This window comes from Euphorbia lathyris, chromosome 5 (genome assembly GCF_963576675.1).
Source record: "Euphorbia lathyris chromosome 5, ddEupLath1.1, whole genome shotgun sequence".
Taxonomy (NCBI): domain Eukaryota; kingdom Viridiplantae; phylum Streptophyta; class Magnoliopsida; order Malpighiales; family Euphorbiaceae; genus Euphorbia; species Euphorbia lathyris.
The window spans coordinates 81,371,889-81,381,083 of record NC_088914.1 but is presented as its reverse complement, the minus strand read 5'-3'; the positions used below and the strand labels follow the sequence as shown (position 1 = coordinate 81,381,083).

The following is a 9,195-nucleotide window of genomic DNA, read 5'->3' as shown; positions in this document are numbered from 1 at the left end:
AAAATTTGATGAGTGTCGAATTCACCAAAAATAAAATACCTACTCTTAGAACTAGAAAACTGTAGTAAATGTGGAGTAGAGTCGAATCCACAGAGACTGGTCGAATTATAACTTTTTGAAACTAACAATTAAAAGTAAAAGGGGGGGGGGGTTGGTTTGTGGAATGAATTGAATAAAATTAACTAGAAGTAATTAAGCAGTAAAAACAATTAAACAACAAGCAATGATTGAATGAATTTATATGAGGCGATTCCAGCCAGAGGTTATATTCGAGTCATGAATTGAACCAATTGATCATCAATCATACATAAAGATATGTTTCACCCATTCAAACAAATTAGCTAGTTATTAAAAAGCATTAACAACCAATCTCTTCTTACCGTTTAGATAATCAGGAAACGTTCACTAATTACCTCTAATCAATCAAACAGTTCTAAACAAGCTTTAGAATTTAATTTGATTGAAAGTATTAAATATAAAAGAGATGCTAATTCTACTCAACAATCACACAAGCGGGATTATTTAAAGCATATCAATCTCAATTCACAACATAGGTTAAAAGTTTGTCCACAATCAACTATGTTATTTGCTACTTGTATCAGATGGTTTAAACGATTACGTATTTAAACATCTAATTAGCAAAACGATTGCAAGTAAATAATTAAATCAATGATTCAATTAAATCATGCAATATGAATAAGAACAGAATAGAAATCAATTACTTGAAATAGATGAAAAAGATGAAATACAGAATGATCTCACAATTCCATTGTTCAAGACCTAAATCCTCTAGCTAGAAATTGGAGTTTAGTTCCTCATGGAAGAGAGAATAAAATGCCAAAGATGAAGAAGCTTGAAGAAGAATGATGTTGCTGGAAGAAAAAGATGTCGATGATGAAAGATGATGATCCCTGATTCTCTGTTTGTCTTTTAAAACGTAAAATCCTCACTCTTCCCACCTTCCACGTTTTTCTAGCTGGAGAGAAACTAAATAACTCCCTCTAAAAATCTAATAATAAAAATCCTATATAGAATTAAACTCCCATTAGGATTCTGTATTTTGAAATCCTAATAGAATTAAATCCTATAATAATGTCTTAACATATTTAAAACTAATAATAAAAATTACAAAGACTAAAAATCTTAAAATAGAAGTCTTCCAATCATAATCCAACTCTCAAATTCATACTGGTCCTTACCCATGGGCACGGGTTAGGACGAATCAACTTTTTAGTGCATAATTTCATTCTTCAGCATGGCCTAAGCCATGGGCATGGGTTAGGACCTGACAGATTTCTCCAATTTCACTTTAAGCTCCATAAGATTAGCATTTTAATCTCCAATTTGAATTGAATCTCCAAAAACACCTATAAAACACAAAACAAGATAAATAAGCACTAATAAAGTAAAACTAACATTGAACTAAAGAGAATTAAGATATAAAGGTGTACATAAATATCGACACATCACTCATCTCCTTCATGCCCCACAGGATGGACCGGTCCAGCTTGCTCGCTCCAACAGCGAATATGTAAGTTTATTATTATTTATTATTAGTTTACATGTGTTTGTTTTTTAATATATTTTTTTTACAGTGGGTTAGCTGGTTGTGGCGTATCACTCAGCGATCGGCTGCCGGCCGTAATGATGAGGAGGCTGCACTTATTAGAAGCGAGATGGATGAGTTTATGGACACGTGGTGCCGAGCGAACTGATATCTATTTTTATCTACTAGAACTTATTATATAGCCTCACATTTTAACACTTTTAAGATTATATGTACTATTTTATGTTTATTAATTTATTTTAATGTTTATGATGTTAATTTTTATTTCTAAAAGGTTAATCCGAGTAAAAGCTTATTTGTAAAAAGTTATTTCTTATTTTTCTTATTTCCGTAAAAAAAAAATTCCCCCACCCAGCCACGCGGACGTGAGGCTATGAGGCGTGATAGCCTCATGCCTCACGTTGTGGTGAGGCGTGATAGCCTCACGCCCCACCTTGTGGTGAGACGTGATAGCCTCACGCCTCACCACCCGGTGAGGCGTGATTACCTCACGCCCGCGTGCCGGGAGAGGAAAAAAGCCTCCATTTCCCACCCCAAAAGCTCTAAGGTATTTTCGTCCTTTCACTGGGCTAGGGGTGGGAAATGGAGGCTATATTTAACAACACCCTAAAAGTATGCGTAGTTTTACCAGAATTTAGGATAATATCGATCAAGCTTTGAAATTGGAGCAATTTTCGAATATATACTTTTTAATAGATCTAGTCGGGTTGGGCCGGCTCGGGCCGGGCAAGGGCTAACGAACTTTTGTCTAAAAATGTTCAACTGAAGTCCAGCCCATTGTTAATTTAGGCGGGCTCAGATCGGACTGGACTCAAGTTTAAAAATCAAATCTCAAGCCCAGCCCATATAGGTTATCTAAATATATATGTATAATTTTTAATAATAAAAAATCAAATTTATACTTAAAAATAAATATTAATATATTAATTAATATTAATACACGGACCGGACTGGTCCTGCCCATGCTATTTTTATAAATCCCTAGCCTACCCAAAAAAGAGACGGGCTTTAATGGGCCTAGGCTGGGCTGGACCTAAAGATAAATTTTCATGTCCAAACCGGATCTAGGGGACACGGGTCTGTGCGGACCGGATGGATGCTCGGACCCATGAACATGTCTACCTTTTAAAATGTAGATATACCGTTTAAAAAGATATATAGATATAAATTATACACTACAAAAAATCGTGAATTACCGGCGGAAAAATCCGTCGGTAAGATACTAAAATCCGTCGGAAATACAACTTTCTGACGGATTACCAGCGGAAATTATCCGCCTGTAAAAGGGCTGCACACCGACCATATTTTAAATCCGCTGGAAAATATTTCTGACCCATTTTCGGTAGGAGATTTCCGTTGGTAATCATAAACAACGACCGTAAAAAGTTCCAGCGAAATTCCGTCGGTAAATTTAAATACCGACCATTTGGTTCCAGCGGAATTCCGCTGGTAAAATAATATCTGATGGATATTTACCATCGATATCCGTCGGAAATTTGTTATTCCTACAGTCTGTATTATATTAAATTCGTCAAAAATCCGTCAGAAATTTGTATAATTTGTATAATTTTATTTTATTTTTATGGAATAAATACTTGACAATATATTTATAAATAGTGAATAATAAACCTATCAAACCAAATATATATATTATAAAATAATATTGAGTACTTAAAAAAACAATATTCGGTAGTAATTAGCATGAAACAATATATATTATACAGTGTTGATCACATGTACCTTAATGAGCATGTAGAATTTGCTCATTCACCGTTAGATCTAGGCTTATTAGAATCCTAAGGTGGAGATTCAAAGCATCCTGAGGCTTAAATTTAATAAGCCTATATCTAATGGTGAATGAGCAAATTCACTTGCTCATTAAGGTGCATGTGAAAATTCATGTATATCATAACTATCCGACCTAGATAAACCATAGGATAAAACTATATAATATCCTATTGAATCTAACAAAAACCCTATTCTATCCGAGTTAGATAAAACTATATATCATAGCTACATCTAGATAAAACCATACATCCTATGTTAAATCATTCTCATCTAGCTCATCTCTATCTATAGGTTCAACCAAATTGGACGATGAATGTTGTGCTTGACTCTCACGTATCTCGACAAGCTCTAACTCAAACCGCAATATAACATTCTGCAAAGATCCCAACTGTTCTCTCATCTGCACCTCCATATCATTTTGCCTCTTTATAACATTCTCAATCATTTGAGGAGTGACACCAATATGAAGCTCACGAGAACCATGTTCCTCCTGTTGCATCCCCTCACGAGATCGTTCTTGACTCTCAGAAAGAGTTTGTACAATCCTATGCAATAAATGTAATTGTGACTGCAAATGAGAATGTGGGTCAGAAGATGATATTGAAGTTGATGCACCTGGTGTGTTTGGTGTAGATGAACAATGATATGTAGCTGATCCATAGAACCTAGAAGCAGCATCACCCAATCCGTATAGTCTGCTTTTTTTACTGTGTCCACCAACAACTTTATAATAAGTCTTCAAAAAATCTATCGTTGTATCTCCTTCCCTCTGAGCGCTGAGAGCCACAACACGAATGTATTATTCCTAAATATTTATGAAGTTATTGTGAGTAAATCATATTGATTACAAACATTCTTCCTAAACATTCTTCTTCAAATGACGCAAATACCTAAAAATAATATTCATTAGCAAACATTACTTATTTTCATATATACATTATTTGTTCATGTCAATTTTGTTACCTCTCGAATGGATACATCTGAATTGAACTGGACCAGTAATTTTCGCTTCATATGGCAAATGTATAGGTAAATGTTCCATAGAGTCAAAGAATCGCGGCGGAAATATTTTTTCCAACTTACAAAGAATGATTGGGATCTCTTCTTCTAATCGTTGCATATCATCCACTTTTATAACATTTGAAGTTAGATACTTGAAAAAGAGACATAACTCCGTAATTGCTTCCCAAATTTGCCTCAGAAGTAGCTCACAAAGAGCAATAGGAAGCAAACGTTGCATAAATACGTGACAATCATGACTCTTCATACCAAAAAGTTTGTACTTATTCATATCCACACATCTACCCAAGTAGGAAACACAACCATCTGGGAACTTAAGCTGTTTGACCCATTCACACAATGTTTTCTTCTGTCTCTGATCTAGTGTGTAACAAGCCTTTGGATATTTATTAGTTCGATGGTCTTTACCAAGTTCAGGTCTACTATAGAACAGCTTAACATCCTCACGAGCTTTGGCATGATCTTTTATCTTACCCTGGATATTCATAACAGTGTTGAACACATTTTCAAATACATTTTCTCTATGTGCATCACATCGAGGTTATGATGAATCTGGTTAGTTTTCCAATAAGGCAAATCCCAAAATATGCTCCGTTTCTTCCAACCACATTCACCACGGTGGATCTCCTATTCACACGTTCATTATCTACATCAGTAACCTTCAACAACCCGAGTTTATCTATTTCATTTAATATCTGTTCAGCACTTCTGATGGGTGGAGGCAGCATTTTTTCCACACGATTAACTTCGAACTTCTTTTTGTCCTTTCTGAATGCATGATTAATCGGCAAGAACTTTCGGTGATTATCGAACCATGATGTTTTACAACCATTAGGCAATGAGAAAGCTTGTGTATTCTCCATACAGTACGGAAAAGCATACTTGTCAGCTGTACTCCAACCAGACAACATCGAGTAAGCAGGAAAGTCACTAATTGTCCACATCAAAGCAGCTAGCAAATTAAAATTTTGTTTCCGAGAAACATCATAAGTGTCAACTCCATTCTCCTACAAATGTGTTAACTCAGATATCAATGGTTGCAAAAACACGTCTATTTTTTGTTTTGGATTATTTGGACCTGGAACGAGTGCAGTCAAAAACATATAATTCTCTTTCATGCACATCTATGGGGGTAAATTGTAAGGAGTCACTATTATCGGCCAACACGAGTATTGCTGACCAGATTGCCCAAACGGTTGAAAGCCATCAGTAGATAATCCCAATCTCACATCACGAGGCTCAACAGCAAATGATTTGTTTATTTTGTTGAAATGCTTCCACGCCTCTGAATCACATGGATGACACATTGTCCCTTCATCACAAACATGTTCATGGTGCCATCATATATCAGTAGCAGTCGCTTTAGAGGCATATAATCTTTGTAATCTTGGAGTTAGAGGGAAGTAAAACATCCTTCTGTATGGAATTGGCTTATGCTTACCTGAAACTGTTCTCTGTTTGTACCGCGAATGCCCACAGAACTTGCAAACAGATAACTCAATATCCTCTCTCCAAAATAACATACATCCTTGTTGACAACGGTCTATTTTTTCAACAGGTAAACCAATTCCCCGAACTAGTTTTTTGGTCTCATATAAACTCCCTGATAATTTGTTACCGGGTGGTAACGCTTCCTTCATTGCTTCAACAAAAGAGTCAAAACACTTTTCAGACAAATGATTCTCGGATTTGATATACAAATGGTTATCATGATCCGCATGATTATTTGGTTGTCTAGAGCTGCTACTAATAATAGGTTCCCCATGACGAATCCATTCAAAATAATTTTCAACAAACCCATACTTGTACAAATGCAACTTAACTTCATCCACATGTTGAAAGAAACGGTTGCTACATTTTTTACATGGACATTTGATCTCATGCCCATTCATAAAAACAGGTTTACTAATTGCAAAACTAACAAATTCTTCAACCCCGTCAATAAATCGATGATCAAGTAGTCCATTAGCCATATGTCTCATATACATCCATATTCTATCTCTACAAGCCATTTTATGAAACCTATACAATAAACTTAATCCATTTTAATATAGCAGAACCATACAAATATAGAAAAGAGCTGTTATTAAGAAAATTCATATAACAGATGCCACAATGAAAGTAACAAAAAAAAATTGCTCACTGGAGCCACAATGAAACTAACAAATATACTTAGCTAATGAACTATAAGAAAGATTTGATAAATATAATGATATGAGGGAATGGAATATTAATGTTATGTCTTTAGGAATGAAATTCCATGATTTATTTCAAATTCATTATTCCAGCCACAAAGAATTATTCCAAGTCTTTTAGACCCTAGCATTTATGTTAGAACATGATAACCAATTCAGCTAAAAATGAACATAAAGTAAAATGAAATTTATGTATTGGAATAAATAGTAAAGTTGCTATTAAATACCACTACCATTATAGAGTCAGGAGATCATAAAACATAATAATTATACATACAAGCAACACATCAAATAAATAGACGTCCACATAATGGATAACGTTAAATTCAAGTTTGAATTGAGAGAAAGTATTGGTTATGGTAATTTAATTGCATAGATTAATATACAGTCTAGGAAAGTTAACGATAAAAAATCTTATTTCAAACTCTAAAAATTATAAGTTCAGACACATATAAATCAACCAAGATTCTTTAAATTGAACTCGATGCTCACAACAAACTAATTTGTTAAGTAGAGATTTAATGTGACAAAATATAAATGACCAAGAGTCTGATATGTCGAATAAAATATCAGGGACTCAATTCATAAAAATTTGGATGTTCAGAGCAAAAGAAGAATTTTGTAAACCCAATTAATTTGGAATCATTGTACATAAAATACATGAATAATGGAGCACTTTTGATGTTTAATTATACTAGGAGTGTTCTAATTTATTATGACCCAAGAAATCATGGATTGAAGCTTTTCTGGTTTCACCCAGCAAATTGTAGGAGCAACATGGCCTTGTGATGCATAATGAGGCAGATAGGAGTAGGAATATGTTGAGTGATTGCTTGAGGTTGCTAACCTTGTGAGGAGATAAAATCACTAAGAGTATACTGCAGAGCCTTGAGGATACAGCGGTTAATGTACAAAACTTTACTTGGTTGAGACTTGAGGGTTTACTGGTGAGAGATGAGGAGAAAGAAGGGGAAGAATGTGCTAAACTGAGACACGAGGTTCCAAAATAAATGGACAGAATGATATATTAACAGACTTCCTAAGAGATGTTTGAAAAGGATTTGTTCCACTTCTACATATCCTCTTTGAACATATTGACCAATCCAATTAGAGAGGTTCATCTAATTTTCTTTCATCAATAAGGAACCAACCAAAAATTAGATTGGATAAACTAAACAGTTCTAAAAATGATGTGGAAATACTAAAACAAATCAAAATAAATTTTTGTTCAAGCATAGAGAAAATGACCGTTACTGATAAAATTGACCATTAGATGTTAGATGATATATAGGGATAACTCTTGAATTCACATGAATCCAATAAATATGTCCACCATAAAAACTACACTGGATGAAGTAAACAGTTGAAATATAAAGCAGAAACACTCAACAAACCAAAACAAATTTTCATTCAAACAACTTATAAATTAGGCTAAATGACTGTGACTCATGAAATTAAGCCTTCGATTGTATGTAGTGATAAATCCTCAATCACAAGTATTCACAGGAATCCAGTAATTATGTCCACCACATCCCTCATATTAAAAGGCGAAGTAATCCTATCTGCCTCGTTGTAGCTTATCATGGATGCACTAAATTATAAACCAGTATCAATATTAAACTCTAAATCCCATGTTAAGGGAGAAACCCCTAAACCCATTCAAAATTAAGAAGTTAACTCACCTAAAATGAATCAAAATTCACAAAATCCAGTCCATTGATGGCAGAGAGAGGTCTGAATAGGCTGCTGAGTAAATGGAACAAAATGTTATAAATCGATGACTTTCAATGTCAGAACTTCAAAAATTGCAATTAAGTCACCATAACTTCCAAAAATGCTAGAGATAAGAAAACCCATTACAAATTAAAGCAAACAAATTCAAAAACAAGAACATAATTCACCTAAATGAAGATATATGCGGTCCAAAATGTTAGAACAGAGAGGTCCAAATGTCAGAACAGAGAGGTCCAAATGTCTGAATTCGAACTCAGACAGAAAGAAAGAACGAGGTGAGGGGTGGCTGGTGTTTAGCTGAAAGAGAAGAGGCGATGAGCTTGAGAGAGAAAGAGAATTAGGGCGCTCATATTGTTCACACAGAGAGAGAGCGCGCGTTGAGACAAAAATAAGACAAGGAAATAAATACAAGGGGGGAAAAACTTTTCCTTTTCCCGCTAATCCAAATTAATTTCATTTATTTTTTATTTTTTATATTACCAGCGGATTTCGATCGGTGACTTAGATATTCCGACGGTGAATTCTTCAGCTAATAAATTACCAACGATTCGGCCAGAAAAATTAGAAATTTGGGGCGGTTTTGTAATTCCACTACAATTCCGCCGGTGATCAGTAGTGGTTATAATTCCACCGGTAATGCGCAGGTGATTTGGAGCGGAACTAATTCCGCTGGAAAATTCTGCCGGTAATTCTCGATTTTCTTGTAGTGATAGAAGTATTTTCAATATCGCAATTTTATGATAAGATCACAGTTTGTTATAACAAGAGTTTTTTATTATTATAAAATGTCTTGTTAGCTGCATTAACTTGTTTAAACTAATATATTGATCACCTGAATTTATTTAAAGTGATACGTTAATCTCCTGAACTTGCTTGAAGTGATCTATTAGC

At 34.5% G+C, this 9,195-nt stretch overlaps 1 long non-coding RNA gene across 2 annotated transcripts; it reads right to left on the bottom strand.

Moving 5' to 3' along the window:
- Window positions 1-3,456: 3,456 nt before the first annotated feature.
- Window positions 3,457-8,646, bottom strand: LOC136230526 (uncharacterized). Of its 2 annotated transcripts, XR_010689431.1 has the most exons (4): window positions 8,472-8,646; window positions 8,253-8,313; window positions 4,319-6,397; window positions 3,457-4,160 (listed from the first exon to the last, which is right to left on the bottom strand). It is a non-coding gene; the product is annotated as an uncharacterized lncRNA (long non-coding RNA). The 2 variants fall into 2 exon arrangements; XR_010689430.1 differs by lacking the exons at window positions 3,457-4,160; window positions 4,319-6,397 and adding an exon at window positions 6,969-8,161.
- Between the last annotated feature and the right edge of the window lie 549 nt (window positions 8,647-9,195).